Raw genomic sequence first — 15,842 nt, 5'->3', positions numbered from 1 at the left:
CACTTTTTTGCCCTCTTCTACTTCTATCACCAGGTAAGCTAATAAAAAAGTTTCCTAACTGTATTGGCTTACTGAAAAAAATCATGTGTTGGTAATGTAAAAAGACCTACAGGACATGATATTAGCCGGGAGTCTTAAATTAAACTACTAAAGAGGCCCAACACTGTTTAGCTGCCAAAAGCAGTTGGAATTGGGCCTAAACAGTGTGGTAAGTCTTTAGGTGATGGCTATTGTGTCTGTTTGACCTCTTCCAAATGTCTGTACTGGCAATAAAAAGAAAAAGTTTCCAATTTAAATAGCTAGAGAATAAAAACAATTTGCCTGTAATGTGAAAAAACCTACAGCACCTGGTGTTCCCATGTGGTCTCCCACCCAAGTACTAACCAGGCCCAACACTGCTTAGCTTCCAAGATCAGACGAGATTGGGCCTATCCAATGTGGTATGGCTGTAGGTGAGTTAAAGGCACTTTTTTGCCCTCTTCTACTTCTATCACCAGGTAAGCTAATACAAAAGTTTCCTAACTGTATTGGCTTACTGAAAAAAATCATGTGTTGGTAATGTAAAAAGACCTACAGGACATGATATTAGCAGGGGGTCTTAATTTAAACTACTAAAGAGGCTCAACACTGTTTAGCTGCCAAAAGCAGTTGGAATTGGGCCTAAACAGTGTGGTAAGTCTTTAGGTGATGCCTATTGTGTCTGTTTGACCTCTTCCAAATGTCTGTGCTGGCAATAAAAAGAAAAAGTTTCCTATTTAAATAGCTAGAGAATAAAAACAATTTGCCAGTAATGTGAAAAAACCTACAGCACCTGATGTTCCCATGTGGTCTCCCACCCAAGTACTAACCAGGCCCAACACTGCTTAGCTTCCAAGATCAGACGAGATTGGGGCTATCCAATGTGGTACGGCTGTAGGTGAGTAAAAGACACTTTTTTGCCCTCTTCTACTTCTATCACCAGGTAAGCTAATACAAAAGTTTCCTAACTGTATTGGCTTACTGAAAAAAATCATGTGTTGGTAATGTAAAAAGACCTACAGGACATGATATTAGCAGGGGGTCTTAAATTAAACTACAAAAGAGGCTCAACACTGTTTAGCTGCCAAAAGCAGTTGGAATTGAGCCTAATTAGTGTGGTAAGTCTTTAGGTGATGGCTATTGTGTCTGTTTGACCTCTTCCAAATGTCTGTGCTGGCAATAAAAAGAAAAAGTTTCCAATATAAATAGCTAGAGAATAAAAACAATTTGCCTGTAATGTGAAAAAACCTACAGCACCTGGTGTTCCCATGTTGTCTCCCACCCAAGTACTAACCAGGCCTAACACTGCTTAGCTTCCAAGAACAGACGAGATTGGGCCTATCCAATGTGGTATAGCTGTAGGTGAAATACAGGCACTTTTTTGCCCTCTTCTACTTCTATCACAAGGTAAGCTAATACAAAAGTTTCCTAACTGTATTGGCTTACTGAAAAAAATCATGTGTTGGTAATGTAAAAAGACCTACAGGACATGATATTAGCAGGGGGTCTTAAATTAAACTACTAAAGAAGCTCAACACTGTTTAGCTGCCAAAAGCAGTTGGAATTGAGCCTAAACAGTGTGGTAAGTCTTTAGGTGATGGCTAGTGTGTCTGTTTGACCTCTTCCAAATGTCTGTGCTGGCAATAAAAAGAAAAAGTTTCCAATATAAATAGCTAGAGAATAAAAACAATTTGCCAGTAATGTGAAAAAACCTACAGCACCTGGTGTTCCCAGGTGGTCTCCCACCCAAGTACTAACCAGGCCCAACACTGCTTAGCTTCCAAGATCAGACGATATTGGGCCTATCCAACGTGGTATGGCTGTAGGTGAAATACAGGCACTTTTTTGCCCTCTTCTACTTCTATCACCAGGTAAGCTAATACAAAAGTTTCCTAACTGTATTGGCTTACTGAAAAAAATCATGTGTTGGTAAAGTAAAAAGACCTACAGGACATGATATTAGCAGGGGGTCTTAAATTAAACTACAAAAGAGGCTCAACACTGTTTAGCTGCCAAAAGCAGTTGGAATTGAGCCTAAACAGTGTGGTAAGTCTTTAGGTGATGGCTATTGTGTCTGTTTGACCTCTTCCAAATGTCTGTGCTGGCAATAAAAAGAAAAAGTTTCCAATTTAAATAGCTAGAGAATAAAAATAATTTGCCAGTAATGTGAAAAAACCTACAGCACCTGGTGTTCCCAGGTGGTCTCCCACCCAAGTACTAACCAGGCCCAACACTGCTTAGCTTCCAAGATCAGACGAGATTGGGCCTATCCAATGTGGTACGGCTGTAGGTGAGATACAGGCACTTTTTTGCCCTCTTCTACTTCTAACACCAGGTAAGCTAATAAAAAAGTTTCCTAACTGTATTGGCTTACTTAAAAAAAATCATGTGTTGGTAATGTAAAAAGACCTACAGGACATGATATTAGCAGGGGGTCTTAAATTAAACTACTAAACAGGCTCAACACTGTTTAGCTGCCAAAAGCAGTTGGAATTGGGCCTAAACAGTGTGGTAAGTCTTTATGTGATGGCTATTGTGTCTGTTTGACCTCTTCCAAATGTCTGTACTGGCAATAAAAAGAAAAAGTTTCCAATTTAAATAGCTAGAGAATAAAAACAATTTGCCTGTAATGTGAAAAAACCTACAGCACCTGGTGTTCCCATGTGGTCTCCCACCCAAGTACTAACCAGGCCCAACACTGCTTAGCTTCCAAGATCAGACGAGATTGGGCCTATCCAATGTGGAATGGCTGTATGTGAGTTAAAGCCACTTTTTTGCCCTCTTCTACTTCTATTACCAGGTAAGCTAATACAAAAGTTTCCTAACTGTATTGGCTTACTGAAAAAAATCATGTGTTGGTAATGTAAAAAGACCTACAGGACATGATATTAGCAGGGGGTCTTAAATTAAACTACAAAAGAGGCTCAACACTGTTTAGCTGCCAAAAGCAGTTGGAATTGAGCCTAAACATTGTGGTAAGTCTTTAGGTGATGGCTATTGTGTCTGTTTGACCTCTTCCAAATGTCTGTGCTGGCAATAAAATGAAAAAATTTCCAATATAAATAGCTAGAGAATAAAAACAATTTGCCAGTAATGTGAAAAAACCTACAGCACCTGGTGTTCCCATGTGGTCTCCCACCCAAGTACTAACCAGGCCCAACACTGCTTAGCTTATAAGTTCAGATGAGATTGGGCCTATCCAATGTGGTATGGCTGTAGGTGAGATACAGGCACTTATTTGCCCTTTTCTACTTCTATCACCAGGTAAGCTAATAAAAAAGTTTCCTAACTGTATTGGCTTACTGAAAAAAATCATGTGTTGGTAATGTAAAAAGACCTACAGGACATGATATTAGCAGGGGGTCTTAAATTAAACTACAAAAGAGGCTCAACACTGTTTAGCTGCCAAAAGCAGTTGGAATTGAGCCTAAACAGTGTGGTAAGTCTTTAGGTGATGGCTATTGTGTCTGTTTGACCTCTTCCACATGTCTGTACTGGCAATAAAAAGAAAAAGTTTCCAATTTAAATAGCTAGAGAATAAAAACAATTTGCCTGTAATGTGAAAAAACCTACAGCACCTGGTGTTCCCATGTGGTCTCCCACCCAAGTAATAACCAGGCCCAACACTGCTTAGCTTCCAAGATCAGACGAGATTGGGCCTATCCAATGTGGTATGGCTGTAGGTGAGATACAGGCACTTTTTTGCCCTCTTCTACTTCTATCACCAGGTAAGCTAATAAAAAAGTTTCCTAACTGTATTGGCTTACTGAAAAAAATCATGTGTTGGTAATGTAAAAAGACCTACAGGACATGATATTAGCAGGGGGTCTTAAATTAAACTACAAAAGAGGCTCAACACTGTTTAGCTGCCAAAAGCAGTTGGAATTGAGCCTAAACAGTGTGGTAAGTCTTTAGGTGATGGCTATTGTGTCTGTTTGACCTCTTCCAAATGTCTGTGCTGGCAATAAAAAGAAAAAGTTTCCAATATAAATAGCTAGAGAATAAAAACAATTTGCATGTAATGTGAAAAAACCTACAGCACCTGGTGTTCCCATGTGGTCTCCCACCCAATTACTAACCAGGCCCAACACTGCTTAGCTTCCAAGAACAGACGAGATTGGGCCTATCCAATGTGGTATGGCTGTAGGTGAAATACAGGCACTTTTTTGCCCTCTTCTACTTCTATCACCAGGTAAGCTAATAAAAAAGTTTCCTAACTGTATTGGCTTACTTAAAAAAAATCATGTGTTGGTAATGTAAAAAGACCTACAGGACTTGATATTAGCAGGGGGTCTTAAATTAAACTACTAAACAGGCTCAACACTGTTTAGCTGCCAAAAGCAGTTGGAATTGGGCCTAAACAGTGTGGTAAGTCTTTATGTGATGGCTATTGTGTCTGTTTGACCTCTTCCAAATGTCTGTACTGGCAATAAAAAGAAAAAGTTTCCAATTTAAATAGCTAGAGAATAAAAACAATTTGCCTGTAATGTGAAAAAACCTACAGCATCTGGTGTTCCCATGTGGTCTCCCACCCAAGTACTAACCAGGCCCAACACTGCTTAGCTTCCAAGATCAGACGAGATTGGGCCTATCCAATGTGGAATGGCTGTAGGTGAGTTAAAGCCACTTTTTTGCCCTATTCTACTTCTATTACCAGGTAAGCTAATACAAAAGTTTCCTAACTGTATTGGCTTACTGAAAAAAATCATGTGTTGGTAATGTAAAAAGACCTACAGGACATGATATTAGCAGGGGGTCTTAAATTAAACTACAAAAGAGGCTCAACACTGTTTAGCTGCCAAAAGCAGTTGGAATTGAGCCTAAACATTGTGTTAAGTCTTTAGGTGATGGCTATTGTGTCTGTTTGACCTCTTCCAAATGTCTGTGCTGGCAATAAAATGAAAAAGTTTCCAAAATAAATAGCTAGAGAATAAAAACAATTTGCCAGTAATGTGAAAAAACCTACAGCACCTGGTGTTCCCATGTGGTCTCCCACCCAAGTACTAACCAGGCCCAACACTGCTTAGCTTATAAGTTCAGATGAGATTGGGCCTATCCAATGTGGTATGGCTGTAGGTGAGATACAGGCTCTTATTTGCCCTCTTCTACTTCTATCACCAGGTAAGCTAATAAAAAAGTTTCCTAACTGTATTGGCTTACTGAAAAAAATCATGTGTTGGTAATGTAAAAAGACCTACAGGACATGATATTAGCAGGGGGTCTTAAATTAAACTACAAAAGAGGCTCAACACTGTTTAGCTGCCAAAAGCAGTTGGAATTGAGCCTAAACAGTGTGGTAAGTCTTTAGGTGATGGCTATTGTGTCTGTTTGACCTCTTCCAAATGTCTGTGCTGGCAATAAAAAGAAAAAGTTTCCAATTTAAATAGCTAGAGAATAAAAACAATTTGCCTGTAATGTGAAAAAACCTACAGCACCTGGTGTTCCCATGTGGTCTCCCACCCAAGTACTAACCAGGCCCAACACTGCTTAGCTTCCAAGATCAGACGAGATTGGGCCTATCCAATGTGGTATGGCTGTAGGTGAAATACAGGCACTTTTTTGCCCTCTTCTACTTCTATCACCAGGTAAGCTAATACAAAAGTTTCCTAACTGTATTGGCTTACTGAAAAAAATCATGTGTTGGTAAAGTAAAAAGACCTACAGGACATGATATTAGCAGGGGGTCTTAAATTAAACTACAAAAGAGGCTCAACACTGTTTAGCTGCCAAAAGCAGTTGGAATTGAGCCGAAACAGTGTGGTAAGTCTTTAGGTGATGGCTATTGTGTCTGTTTGACCTCTTCCAAATGTCTGTGCTGGCAATAAAAAGAAAAAGTTTCCAATTTAAATAGCTAGAGAATAAAAATAATTTGCCAGTAATGTGAAAAAACCTACAGCACCTGGTGTTCCCAGGTGGTCTCCCACCCAAGTACTAACCAGGCCCAACACTGCTTAGCTTCCAAGATCAGACGAGATTGGGCCTATCCAATGTGGTATGGCTGTAGGTGAGATACAGGCACTTTTTTGCCCTCTTCTACTTCTATCACCAGGTAAGCTAATAAAAAAGTTTCCTAACTGTATTGGCTTACTTAAAAAAAATCATGTGTTGGTAATGTAAAAAGACCTACAGGACATGATATTAGCAGGGGGTCTTAAATTAAACTACTAAACAGGCTCAACACTGTTTAGCTGCCAAAAGCAGTTAGAATTGAGCCTAAACAGTGTGGTAAGTCCTTAGGTGATGGCTATTGTGTCTGTTTGACCTCTTCCAAATGTCTGTGCTGGCAATAAAAAGAAAAAGTTTCCAATTTAAATAGCTAGAGAATAAAAACAATTTGCCAGTAATGTGAAAAAACCTACAGCACCTGGTGTTCCCATGTGGTCTCCCACCCAAGTACTAACCAGGCCCAACACTGCTTAGCTTCCAAGATCAGACGAGATTGGGCCTATCCAATGTGGAATGGCTGTAGGTGAGTTAAAGCCACTTTTTTGCCCTCTTCTACTTCTATTACCAGGTAAGCTAATACAAAAGTTTCCTAACTGTATTGGCTTACTGAAAAAAATCATGTGTTGGTAATGTAAAAAGACCTACAGGACATGATATTAGCAGGGGGTCTTAAATTAAACTACAAAAGAGGCTCAACACTGTTTAGCTGCCAAAAGCAGTTGGAATTGAGCCTAAACATTGTGGTAAGTCTTTAGGTGATGGCTATTGTGTCTGTTTGACCTCTTCCAAATGTCTGTGCTGGCAATAAAATGAAAAAGTTTCCAATATAAATAGCTAGAGAATAAAAACAATTTGCCAGTAATGTGAAAAAACCTACAGCACCTGGTGTTCCCATGTGGTCTCCCACCCAAGTACTAACCAGGCCCAACACTGCTTAGCTTATAAGTTCAGATGAGATTGGGCCTATCCAATGTGGTATGGCTGTAGGTGAGATACAGGCACTTATTTGCCCTCTTCTACTTCTATCACCAGGTAAGCTAATAAAAAAGTTTCCTAACTGTATTGGCTTACTAAAAAAAATCATGTGTTGGTAATGTAAAAAGACCTACAGGACATGATATTAGCAGGGGTCTTAAATTAAACTACTAAAGAGGCTCAACACTGTTTAGCTGCCAAAAGCAGTTGGAATTGAGCCGAAACATCGTGGTAAGTCTTTAGGTGATGGCTATTGTGTCTGTTTGACCTCTTCCAAATATCTGTGCTGGCAATAAAAAGAAAAAAGTTTCCAATATAAATAGCTAGAGAATAAAAACAATTTGCCAGTAATGTGAAAAAGCCTACAGCACCTGGTGTTCCCATGTGGTCTCCCACCCAAGTACTAACCAGGCCCAACACTGCTTAGCTTCCAAGATCAGACGAGATTGGGCCTATCCAATGTGGTATGGCTGTAGGTGAGTTAAATTAACTTTTTTGCCCTCTTCTACTTCTATCACCAGGTAAGCTAATACAAAAGTTTCCTAACTGTATTGGCTTACTGAAAAAAATCATGTGTTGGTAATGTAAAAAGACCTACAGGACATGATATTAGCAGGGGGTCTTAAATTAAACTACTAAAGAGGCTCAACACTGTTTAGCTGCCAAAAGCAGTTGGAATTGGGCCTAAACAGTGTGGTAAGTCTTTAGGTGATGGCTATTGTGTCTGTTTGACCTCTTCCAAATGTCTGTACTGGCAATAAAAAGAAAAAGTTTCCAATTTAATGAGCTAGAGAATAAAAACAATTTGCCAGTAATGTGAAAAAACCTACAGCACCTGGTGTTCCCATGTGGTCTCCCACCCAAGTACTAACCAGGCCCAACACTGCTTAGCTTCCAAGATAAAACGAGATTGGGCCTATCCAATGTGGTATGGCTGTAGGTGAGATACAGGCACTTTTTTGCCCTCTTCTACTTCTATCACCAGGTAAGCTAATACAAAAGTTTCCTAACTGTATTGGCTTACTGAAAAAAATCATGTGTTGGTAATGTAAAAAGACCTACAGGACATGATATTAGCAGGGGGTCTTAAATTAAACTACTAAAGAGGCTCAACACTGTTTAGCTGCCAAAAGCAGTTGGAATTGGGCCTAAACAGTGTGGTAAGTCTTTAGGTGATGGCTATTGTGTCTGTTTGACCTCTTCCAAATGTCTGTGCTGGCAATAAAAAGAAAAAGTTTCCAATTTAAATAGCTAGAGAATAAAAACAATTTGCCAGTAATGTGAAAAAACCTACAGCACCTGGTGTTCCCATGTGGTCTCCCACCCAAGTACTAACCAGGCCCAACACTGCTTAGCTTCCAAGATCAGACGAGATTGGGCCTATCCAATGTGGTATAGCTGTAGGTGAGTTAAAGCCACTTTTTTGCCCTCTTCTACTTCTATTACCAGGTAAGCTAATACAAAAGTTTCCTAACTGTATTGGCTTACTGAAAAAAATCATGTGTTGGTAATGTAAAAAGACCTACAGGACATGATATTAGCAGGGGGTCTTAAATTAAACTACAAAATAGGCTCAACACTGTTTTGCTGCCAAAAGCAGTTGGAATTGAGCCGAAACATTGTGGTAAGTCTTTAGGTGATGGCTATTGTGTCTGTTTGACCTCTTCCAAATATCTGTGCTGGCAATAAAATGAAAAAGTTTCCAATATAAATAGCTAGAGAATAAAAACAATTTGCCAGTAATGTGAAAAAACCTACAGCACCTGGTGTTCCCATGTGGTCTCCCACCCAAGTACTAACCAGGCCCAACACTGCTTAGCTTCCAAGATCAGACGAGATTGGGCCTATCCAATGTGGTATGGCTGTAGGTGAGTTAAATTCACTTTTTTGCCCTCTTCTACTTCTATCACCAGGTAAGCTAATACAAAAGTTTCCTAACTGTATTGGCTTACTGAAAAAAAATCATGTGTTGGTAATGTAAAAAGACCTACAGGACATGATATTAGCAGGGGGTCTTAAATTAAACTACTAAAGAGGCTCAACACTGTTTAGCTGCCAAAAGCAGTTGGAATTGGGCCTAAACAGTGTGGTAAGTCTTTAGGTGATGGCTATTGTGTCTGTTTGACCTCTTCCAAATGTCTGTACTGGCAATAAAAAGAAAAAGTTTCCAATTTAATGAGCTAGAGAATAAAAACAATTTGCCAGTAATGTGAAAAAAACCTACAGCACCTGGTGTTCCCATGTGGTCTCCCACCCAAGTACTAACCAGGCCCAACACTGCTTAGCTTCCAAGATCAGACGAGATTGGGCCGATCCAATGTGGTATGGCTGTAGGTGAGATACAGGCACTTTTTTGCCCTCTTCTACTTCTATCACCAGGTAAGCTAATACAAAAGTTTCCTAACTGTATTGGCTTACTGAAAAAAATCATGTGTTGGTAATGTAAAAAGACCTACAGGACATGATATTAGCAGGGGGTCTTAAATTAAACTACAAAAGAGGCTCAACACTGTTTAGCTGCCAAAAGCAGTTGGATTTGAGCCTAAACAGTGTGGTAAGTCTTTAGGTGATGGCTAGTGTGTCTGTTTGACCTCTTCCAAATGTCTGTGCTGGCAATAAAAAGAAAAAGTTTTTAATATAAATAGCTAGAGAATAAAAACAATTTGCCAGTAATGTGAAAAAACCTACAGCACCTGGTGTTCCCAGGTGGTCTCCCACCCAAGTACTAACCAGGCCCAACACTGCTTAGCTTCCAAGATCAGACGAGTTTGGGCCTATCCAATGTGGTATGGCTGTAGGTGAAATAAAGGCACTTTTTTGCCCTCTTCTACTTCTATCACCAGGTAAGCTAATACAAAAGTTTCCTAACTGTATTGGCTTACTGAAAAAAATCATGTGTTGGTAAAGTAAAAAGACCTACAGGACATGATATTAGCAGGGGGTCTTAAATTAAACTAAAAAAAGAGGCTCAACACTGTTTAGCTGCCAAAAGCAGTTGGAATTGAGCCTAAACAGTGTGGTAAGTCTTTAGGTGATGGCTATTGTGTCTGTTTGACCTCTTCCAAATGTCTGTGCTGGCAATAAAAAGAAAAAGTTTCCAATTTAAATAGCTAGAGAATAAAAACAATTTGCCAGTAATGTGAAAAAACCTACAGCACCTGGTGTTCCCAGGTGGTCTCCCACCCAAGTACTAACTAGGCCCAACACTGCTTAGCTTCCAAGATCAGACGAGATTGGGCCTATCCAATGTGGTATGGCTGTAGGTGAGATACAGGCACTTTTTTGCCCTCTTCTACTTCTATCACCAGGTAAGCTAATAAAAAAGTTTCCTAACTGTATTGGCTTACTTAAAAAAAATCATGTGTTGGTAATGTAAAAAGACCTACAGGACATTATATTAGCAGGGGGTCTTAAATTAAACTACTAAAAAGGCTCAACACTGTTTAGCTGCCAAAAGCAGTTGGAATTGGGCCTAAACAGTGTGGTAAGTCTTTAGGTGATGGCTATTGTGTCTGTTTGACCTCTTCCAAATGTCTGTACTGGCAATTAAAAGAAAAAGTTTCCAATTTAAATAGCTAGAGAATAAAAACAATTTGCCTGTAATGTGAAAAAACCTACAGCACCTGGTGTTCCCATGTGGTCTCCCACCCAAGTACTAACCAGGCCCAACACTGCTTAGCTTCCAAGATCAGACGAGATTGGGCCTATCCAATGTGGTATAGCTGTAGGTGAGATACAGGCACTTTTTTGCCCTCTTCTACTTCTATCACCAGGTAAGCTAATAAAAAAGTTTCCTAACTGTATTGGCTTACTGAAAAAAATCATGTGTTGGTAATGTAAAAAGACCTACAGGACATGATATTAGCAGGGAGTCTTAAATTAAACTACTAAAGAGGCCCAACACTGTTTAGCTGCCAAAAGCAGTTGGAATTGGGCCTAAACAGTGTGGTAAGTCTTTAGGTGATGGCTATTGTGTCTGTTTGACCTCTTCCAAATGTCTGTACTGGCAATAAAAAGAAAAAGTTTCCAATTTAAATAGCTAGAGAATAAAAACAATTTGCCTGTAATGTGAAAAAACCTACAGCACCTGGTGTTCCCATGTGGTCTCCCACCCAAGTACTAACCAGGCCCAACACTGCTTAGCTTCCAAGATCAGACGAGATTGGGCCTATCCAATGTGGTATGGCTGTAGGTGAGTTAAAGGCACTTTTTTGCCCTCTTCTACTTCTATCACCAGGTAAGCTAATACAAAAGTTTCCTAACTGTATTGGCTTACTGAAAAAAATCATGTGTTGGTAATGTAAAAAGACCTACAGGACATGATATTAGCAGGGGGTCTTAAATTAAACTACTAAAGAGGCTCAACACTGTTTAGCTGCCAAAAGCAGTTGGAATTGGGCCTAAACAGTGTGGTAAGTCTTTAGGTGATGGCTATTGTGTCTGTTTGACCTCTTCCAAATGTCTGTGCTGGCAATAAAAAGAAAAAGTTTCCTATTTAAATAGCTAGAGAATAAAAACAATTTGCCAGTAATGTGAAAAAACCTACAGCACCTGGTGTTCCCATGTGGTCCCCCACCCAAGTACTAACCAGGCCCAACACTGCTTAGCTTCCAAGATCAGACGAGATTGGGCCTATCCAATGTGGTATGGCTGTAGGTGAGTTAAAGCCACTTTTTTGCCCTCTTCTACTTCTATCACCAGGTAAGCTAATACAAAAGTTTCCTAACTGTATTGGGTTACTGAAAAAAATCATGTGTTGGTAATGTAAAAAGACCTACAGGACATGATATTAGCAGGGGGTCTTAAATTAAACTACAAAAGAGGCTCAACACTGTTTAGCTGCCAAAAGCAGTTGGAATTGAGCCTAAACAGTGTGGTAAGTCTTTAGGTGATGGCTATTGTGTCTGTTTGACCTCTTCCAAATGTCTGTGCTGGCAATAAAAAGAAAAAGTTTCCAATATAAATAGCTAGAGAATAAAAACAATTTGCCTGTAATGTGAAAAAACCTACAGCACCTGGGGTTCCCATGTGGTCTCCCACCCAAGTACTAACCAGGCCCAACACTGCTTAGCTTCCAAGAACAGACGAGATTGGGCCTATCCAATGTGGTATGGCTGTAGGTGAAATACAGGCACTTTTTTGCCCTCTTCTACTTCTATCACCAGGTAAGCTAATAAAAAAGTTTCCTAACTGTATTGGCTTACTGAAAAAAATCATGTGTTGGTAATGTAAAAAGACCTACAGGACATGATATTAGCAGGGGGTCTTAAATTAAACTACTAAAGAGGCTCAACACTGTTAGCTGCCAAAAGCAGTTGGAATTGAGCCTAAACAGTGTGGTAAGTCTTTAGGTGATGGCTATTGTGTCTGTTTGACCTCTTCCAAATGTCTGTGCTGGCAATAAAAAGAAAAAGTTTCCAATATAAATAGCTAGAGAATAAAAACAATTTGCCAGTAATGTGAAAAAACCTACAGCACCTGGTGTTCCCAGGTGGTCTCCCACCCAAGTACTAACCAGGTCCAACACTGCTTAGCTTCCAAGATCAGACGATATTGGGCCTAGCCAATGTGGTATGGCTGTAGATTAAATACAGGCACTTTTTTGCCCTCTTCTACTTCTATCACCAGGTAAGCTAATACAAAAGTTTCCTAACTGTATTGGCTTACTGAAAAAAATCATGTGTTGGTAAAGTAAAAAGACCTACAGGACATGATATTAGCAGGGGGTCTTAAATTAAACTACAAAAGAGACTCAACACTGTTTAGCTGCCAAAAGCAGTTGGAATTGAGCCTAAACAGTGTGGTAAGTCTTTAGGTGATGGCTATTGTGTCTGTTTGACCTCTTCCAAATGTCTGTGCTGGCAATAAAAAGAAAAAGTTTCCAATTTAAATAGCTAGAGAATAAAAATAATTTGCCAGTAATGTGAAAAAACCTACAGCACCTGGTGTTCCCAGGTGGTCTCCCACCCAAGTACTAACCAGGCCCAACACTGCTTAGCTTCCAAGATCAGACGAGATTGGGCCTATCCAATGTGGTATGGCTGTAGGTGAGATACAAGCACTTTTTTGCCCTCTTCTACTTCTATCACCAGGTAAGCTAATAAAAAAGTTTCCTAACTGTATTGGCTTACTTAAAAAAAATCATGTGTTGGTAATGTAAAAAGACCTACAGGACATTATATTAGCAGGGGGTCTTAAATTAAACTACTAAAAAGGCTCAACACTGTTTAGCTGCCAAAAGCAGTTGGAATTGGGCCTAAACAGTGTGGTAAGTCTTTAGGTGATGGCTATTGTGTCTGTTTGACCTCTTCCAAATGTCTGTACTGGCAATTAAAAGAAAAAGTTTCCAATTTAAATAGCTAGAGAATAAAAACAATTTGCCTGTAATGTGAAAAAACCTACAGCACCTGGTGTTCCCATGTGGTCTCCCACCCAAGTACTAACCAGGCCCAACACTGCTTAGCTTCCAAGATCAGACGAGATTGGGCCTATCCAATGTGGTATAGCTGTAGGTGAGATACAGGCACTTTTTTGCCCTCTTCTACTTCTATCACCAGGTAAGCTAATAAAAAAGTTTCCTAACTGTATTGGCTTACTGAAAAAAATCATGTGTTGGTAATGTAAAAAGACCTACAGGACATGATATTAGCAGGGAGTCTTAAATTAAACTACTAAAGAGGCCCAACACTGTTTAGCTGCCAAAAGCAGTTGGAATTGGGCCTAAACAGTGTGGTAAGTCTTTAGGTGATGGCTATTGTGTCTGTTTGACCTCTTCCAAATGTCTGTACTGGCAATAAAAAGAAAAAGTTTCCAATTTAAATAGCTAGAGAATAAAAACAATTTGCCTGTAATGTGAAAAAACCTACAGCACCTGGTGTTCCCATGTGGTCTCCCACCCAAGTACTAACCAGGCCCAACACTGCTTAGCTTCCAAGATCAGACGAGATTGGGCCTATCCAATGTGGTATGGCTGTAGGTGAGTTAAAGGCACTTTTTTGCCCTCTTCTACTTCTATCACCAGGTAAGCTAATACAAAAGTTTCCTAACTGTATTGGCTTACTGAAAAAAATCATGTGTTGGTAATGTAAAAAGACCTACAGGACATGATATTAGCAGGGGGTCTTAAATTAAACTACTAAAGAGGCTCAACACTGTTTAGCTGCCAAAAGCAGTTGGAATTGGGCCTAAACAGTGTGGTAAGTCTTTAGGTGATGGCTATTGTGTCTGTTTGACCTCTTCCAAATGTCTGTGCTGGCAATAAAAAGAAAAAGTTTCCTATTTAAATAGCTAGAGAATAAAAACAATTTGCCAGTAATGTGAAAAAACCTACAGCACCTGGTGTTCCCATGTGGTCCCCCACCCAAGTACTAACCAGGCCCAACACTGCTTAGCTTCCAAGATCAGACGAGATTGGGCCTATCCAATGTGGTATGGCTGTAGGTGAGTTAAAGCCACTTTTTTGCCCTCTTCTACTTCTATCACCAGGTAAGCTAATACAAAAGTTTCCTAACTGTATTGGCTTACTGAAAAAAATCATGTGTTGGTAATGTAAAAAGACCTACAGGACATGATATTAGCAGGGGGTCTTAAATTAAACTACAAAAGAGGCTCAACACTGTTTAGCTGCCAAAAGCAGTTGGAATTGAGCCTAAACAGTGTGGTAAGTCTTTAGGTGATGGCTATTGTGTCTGTTTGACCTCTTCCAAATGTCTGTGCTGGCAATAAAAAGAAAAAGTTTCCAATATAAATAGCTAGAGAATAAAAACAATTTGCCTGTAATGTGAAAAAACCTACAGCACCTGGGGTTCCCATGTGGTCTCCCACCCAAGTACTAACCAGGCCCAACACTGCTTAGCTTCCAAGAACAGACGAGATTGGGCCTATCCAATGTGGTATGGCTGTAGGTGAAATACAGGCACTTTTTTGCCCTCTTCTACTTCTATCACCAGGTAAGCTAATAAAAAAGTTTCCTAACTGTATTGGCTTACTGAAAAAAATCATGTGTTGGTAATGTAAAAAGACCTACAGGACATGATATTAGCAGGGGGTCTTAAATTAAACTACTAAAGAGGCTCAACACTGTTAGCTGCCAAAAGCAGTTGGAATTGAGCCTAAACAGTGTGGTAAGTCTTTAGGTGATGGCTATTGTGTCTGTTTGACCTCTTCCAAATGTCTGTGCTGGCAATAAAAAGAAAAAGTTTCCAATATAAATAGCTAGAGAATAAAAACAATTTGCCAGTAATGTGAAAAAACCTACAGCACCTGGTGTTCCCAGGTGGTCTCCCAACCAAGTACTAACCAGGTCCAACACTGCTTAGCTTCCAAGATCAGACGATATTGGGCCTAGCCAATGTGGTATGGCTGTAGATGAAATACAGGCACTTTTTTGCCCTCTTCTACTTCTATCACCAGGTAAGCTAATACAAAAGTTTCCTAACTGTATTGGCTTACTGAAAAAAATCATGTGTTGGTAAAGTAAAAAGACCTACAGGACATGATATTAGCAGGGGGTCTTAAATTAAACTACAAAAGAGACTCAACACTGTTTAGCTGCCAAAAGCAGTTGGAATTGAGCCTAAACAGTGTGGTAAGTCTTTAGGTGATGGCTATTGTGTCTGTTTGACCTCTTCCAAATGTCTGTGCTGGCAATAAAAAGAAAAAGTTTCCAATTTAAATAGCTAGAGAATAAAAATAATTTGCCAGTAATGTGAAAAAACCTACAGCACCTGGTGTTCCCAGGTGGTCTCCCACCCAAGTACTAACCAGGCCCAACACTGCTTAGCTTCCAAGATCAGACGAGATTGGGCCTATCCAATGTGGTATGGCTGTAGGTGAGATACAAGCACTTTTTTGCCCTCTTCTACTTCTATCACCAGGTAAGCTAATAAAAAAGTTTCCTAACT

The 15,842-nt window shown here is 39.7% G+C and overlaps 30 non-coding genes and 4 pseudogenes across 30 annotated transcripts; all 34 read right to left on the bottom strand.

The window, feature by feature from the left end:
- Positions 1-335: 335 nt before the first annotated feature.
- Positions 336-454, bottom strand: LOC146013282 (5S ribosomal RNA). Its single transcript, XR_014446262.1, has one exon. It is a non-coding gene; the product is annotated as a 5S ribosomal RNA (ribosomal RNA).
- A 345-nt stretch (positions 455-799) lies between these two features.
- On the bottom strand, positions 800-918 carry LOC146016798 (5S ribosomal RNA). The gene has a single exon (XR_014449676.1). It is a non-coding gene; the product is annotated as a 5S ribosomal RNA (ribosomal RNA).
- A 345-nt stretch (positions 919-1,263) lies between these two features.
- Positions 1,264-1,382, bottom strand: LOC146011396 (5S ribosomal RNA; annotated as a pseudogene).
- Positions 1,383-1,727: 345 nt separating this feature from the next.
- On the bottom strand, positions 1,728-1,846 carry LOC146017415 (5S ribosomal RNA). The gene has a single exon (XR_014450288.1). It is a non-coding gene; the product is annotated as a 5S ribosomal RNA (ribosomal RNA).
- A 345-nt stretch (positions 1,847-2,191) lies between these two features.
- LOC146014760 (5S ribosomal RNA) lies at positions 2,192-2,310 on the bottom strand. The gene has a single exon (XR_014447704.1). It is a non-coding gene; the product is annotated as a 5S ribosomal RNA (ribosomal RNA).
- Positions 2,311-2,656: 346 nt separating this feature from the next.
- On the bottom strand, positions 2,657-2,775 carry LOC146016834 (5S ribosomal RNA). The gene has a single exon (XR_014449716.1). It is a non-coding gene; the product is annotated as a 5S ribosomal RNA (ribosomal RNA).
- Positions 2,776-3,120: 345 nt separating this feature from the next.
- LOC146017146 (5S ribosomal RNA) lies at positions 3,121-3,239 on the bottom strand. Its single transcript, XR_014450019.1, has one exon. It is a non-coding gene; the product is annotated as a 5S ribosomal RNA (ribosomal RNA).
- Positions 3,240-3,584: 345 nt separating this feature from the next.
- Positions 3,585-3,703, bottom strand: LOC146016266 (5S ribosomal RNA). The gene has a single exon (XR_014449162.1). It is a non-coding gene; the product is annotated as a 5S ribosomal RNA (ribosomal RNA).
- A 345-nt stretch (positions 3,704-4,048) lies between these two features.
- LOC146010432 (5S ribosomal RNA) lies at positions 4,049-4,167 on the bottom strand (annotated as a pseudogene).
- Positions 4,168-4,513: 346 nt separating this feature from the next.
- Positions 4,514-4,632, bottom strand: LOC146017475 (5S ribosomal RNA). Its single transcript, XR_014450344.1, has one exon. It is a non-coding gene; the product is annotated as a 5S ribosomal RNA (ribosomal RNA).
- A 345-nt stretch (positions 4,633-4,977) lies between these two features.
- LOC146017145 (5S ribosomal RNA) lies at positions 4,978-5,096 on the bottom strand. Its single transcript, XR_014450018.1, has one exon. It is a non-coding gene; the product is annotated as a 5S ribosomal RNA (ribosomal RNA).
- A 345-nt stretch (positions 5,097-5,441) lies between these two features.
- LOC146013280 (5S ribosomal RNA) lies at positions 5,442-5,560 on the bottom strand. The gene has a single exon (XR_014446260.1). It is a non-coding gene; the product is annotated as a 5S ribosomal RNA (ribosomal RNA).
- Positions 5,561-5,905: 345 nt separating this feature from the next.
- Positions 5,906-6,024, bottom strand: LOC146015230 (5S ribosomal RNA). The gene has a single exon (XR_014448158.1). It is a non-coding gene; the product is annotated as a 5S ribosomal RNA (ribosomal RNA).
- A 346-nt stretch (positions 6,025-6,370) lies between these two features.
- Positions 6,371-6,489, bottom strand: LOC146014952 (5S ribosomal RNA). The gene has a single exon (XR_014447891.1). It is a non-coding gene; the product is annotated as a 5S ribosomal RNA (ribosomal RNA).
- Positions 6,490-6,834: 345 nt separating this feature from the next.
- Positions 6,835-6,953, bottom strand: LOC146017144 (5S ribosomal RNA). The gene has a single exon (XR_014450017.1). It is a non-coding gene; the product is annotated as a 5S ribosomal RNA (ribosomal RNA).
- Positions 6,954-7,298: 345 nt separating this feature from the next.
- LOC146014795 (5S ribosomal RNA) lies at positions 7,299-7,417 on the bottom strand. The gene has a single exon (XR_014447738.1). It is a non-coding gene; the product is annotated as a 5S ribosomal RNA (ribosomal RNA).
- Positions 7,418-7,762: 345 nt separating this feature from the next.
- LOC146010306 (5S ribosomal RNA) lies at positions 7,763-7,881 on the bottom strand. Its single transcript, XR_014444820.1, has one exon. It is a non-coding gene; the product is annotated as a 5S ribosomal RNA (ribosomal RNA).
- Positions 7,882-8,226: 345 nt separating this feature from the next.
- On the bottom strand, positions 8,227-8,345 carry LOC146014463 (5S ribosomal RNA). Its single transcript, XR_014447416.1, has one exon. It is a non-coding gene; the product is annotated as a 5S ribosomal RNA (ribosomal RNA).
- Positions 8,346-8,690: 345 nt separating this feature from the next.
- LOC146013279 (5S ribosomal RNA) lies at positions 8,691-8,809 on the bottom strand. Its single transcript, XR_014446259.1, has one exon. It is a non-coding gene; the product is annotated as a 5S ribosomal RNA (ribosomal RNA).
- Positions 8,810-9,156: 347 nt separating this feature from the next.
- On the bottom strand, positions 9,157-9,275 carry LOC146014555 (5S ribosomal RNA). Its single transcript, XR_014447505.1, has one exon. It is a non-coding gene; the product is annotated as a 5S ribosomal RNA (ribosomal RNA).
- A 345-nt stretch (positions 9,276-9,620) lies between these two features.
- LOC146014803 (5S ribosomal RNA) lies at positions 9,621-9,739 on the bottom strand. Its single transcript, XR_014447746.1, has one exon. It is a non-coding gene; the product is annotated as a 5S ribosomal RNA (ribosomal RNA).
- A 346-nt stretch (positions 9,740-10,085) lies between these two features.
- On the bottom strand, positions 10,086-10,204 carry LOC146015379 (5S ribosomal RNA). The gene has a single exon (XR_014448303.1). It is a non-coding gene; the product is annotated as a 5S ribosomal RNA (ribosomal RNA).
- A 346-nt stretch (positions 10,205-10,550) lies between these two features.
- Positions 10,551-10,669, bottom strand: LOC146014462 (5S ribosomal RNA). Its single transcript, XR_014447415.1, has one exon. It is a non-coding gene; the product is annotated as a 5S ribosomal RNA (ribosomal RNA).
- A 345-nt stretch (positions 10,670-11,014) lies between these two features.
- LOC146013278 (5S ribosomal RNA) lies at positions 11,015-11,133 on the bottom strand. The gene has a single exon (XR_014446258.1). It is a non-coding gene; the product is annotated as a 5S ribosomal RNA (ribosomal RNA).
- A 345-nt stretch (positions 11,134-11,478) lies between these two features.
- Positions 11,479-11,597, bottom strand: LOC146014007 (5S ribosomal RNA). Its single transcript, XR_014446967.1, has one exon. It is a non-coding gene; the product is annotated as a 5S ribosomal RNA (ribosomal RNA).
- Positions 11,598-11,942: 345 nt separating this feature from the next.
- On the bottom strand, positions 11,943-12,061 carry LOC146016227 (5S ribosomal RNA). Its single transcript, XR_014449124.1, has one exon. It is a non-coding gene; the product is annotated as a 5S ribosomal RNA (ribosomal RNA).
- A 344-nt stretch (positions 12,062-12,405) lies between these two features.
- On the bottom strand, positions 12,406-12,524 carry LOC146011044 (5S ribosomal RNA; annotated as a pseudogene).
- Positions 12,525-12,869: 345 nt separating this feature from the next.
- On the bottom strand, positions 12,870-12,988 carry LOC146015218 (5S ribosomal RNA). Its single transcript, XR_014448147.1, has one exon. It is a non-coding gene; the product is annotated as a 5S ribosomal RNA (ribosomal RNA).
- Positions 12,989-13,334: 346 nt separating this feature from the next.
- On the bottom strand, positions 13,335-13,453 carry LOC146014461 (5S ribosomal RNA). Its single transcript, XR_014447414.1, has one exon. It is a non-coding gene; the product is annotated as a 5S ribosomal RNA (ribosomal RNA).
- A 345-nt stretch (positions 13,454-13,798) lies between these two features.
- LOC146013277 (5S ribosomal RNA) lies at positions 13,799-13,917 on the bottom strand. Its single transcript, XR_014446257.1, has one exon. It is a non-coding gene; the product is annotated as a 5S ribosomal RNA (ribosomal RNA).
- A 345-nt stretch (positions 13,918-14,262) lies between these two features.
- LOC146014006 (5S ribosomal RNA) lies at positions 14,263-14,381 on the bottom strand. Its single transcript, XR_014446966.1, has one exon. It is a non-coding gene; the product is annotated as a 5S ribosomal RNA (ribosomal RNA).
- A 345-nt stretch (positions 14,382-14,726) lies between these two features.
- LOC146016226 (5S ribosomal RNA) lies at positions 14,727-14,845 on the bottom strand. The gene has a single exon (XR_014449123.1). It is a non-coding gene; the product is annotated as a 5S ribosomal RNA (ribosomal RNA).
- Positions 14,846-15,189: 344 nt separating this feature from the next.
- Positions 15,190-15,308, bottom strand: LOC146011148 (5S ribosomal RNA; annotated as a pseudogene).
- A 345-nt stretch (positions 15,309-15,653) lies between these two features.
- LOC146015206 (5S ribosomal RNA) lies at positions 15,654-15,772 on the bottom strand. Its single transcript, XR_014448134.1, has one exon. It is a non-coding gene; the product is annotated as a 5S ribosomal RNA (ribosomal RNA).
- Between the last annotated feature and the right edge of the window lie 70 nt (positions 15,773-15,842).

This window comes from Crinia signifera, chromosome 6 (genome assembly GCF_055691185.1).
Source record: "Crinia signifera chromosome 6, ASM5569118v1, whole genome shotgun sequence".
Lineage (NCBI taxonomy): Eukaryota > Metazoa > Chordata > Amphibia > Anura > Myobatrachidae > Crinia > Crinia signifera.
The sequence above is the reverse complement of the archived record's forward strand: the minus strand, read 5'-3'. Positions and strand labels throughout refer to the sequence as shown.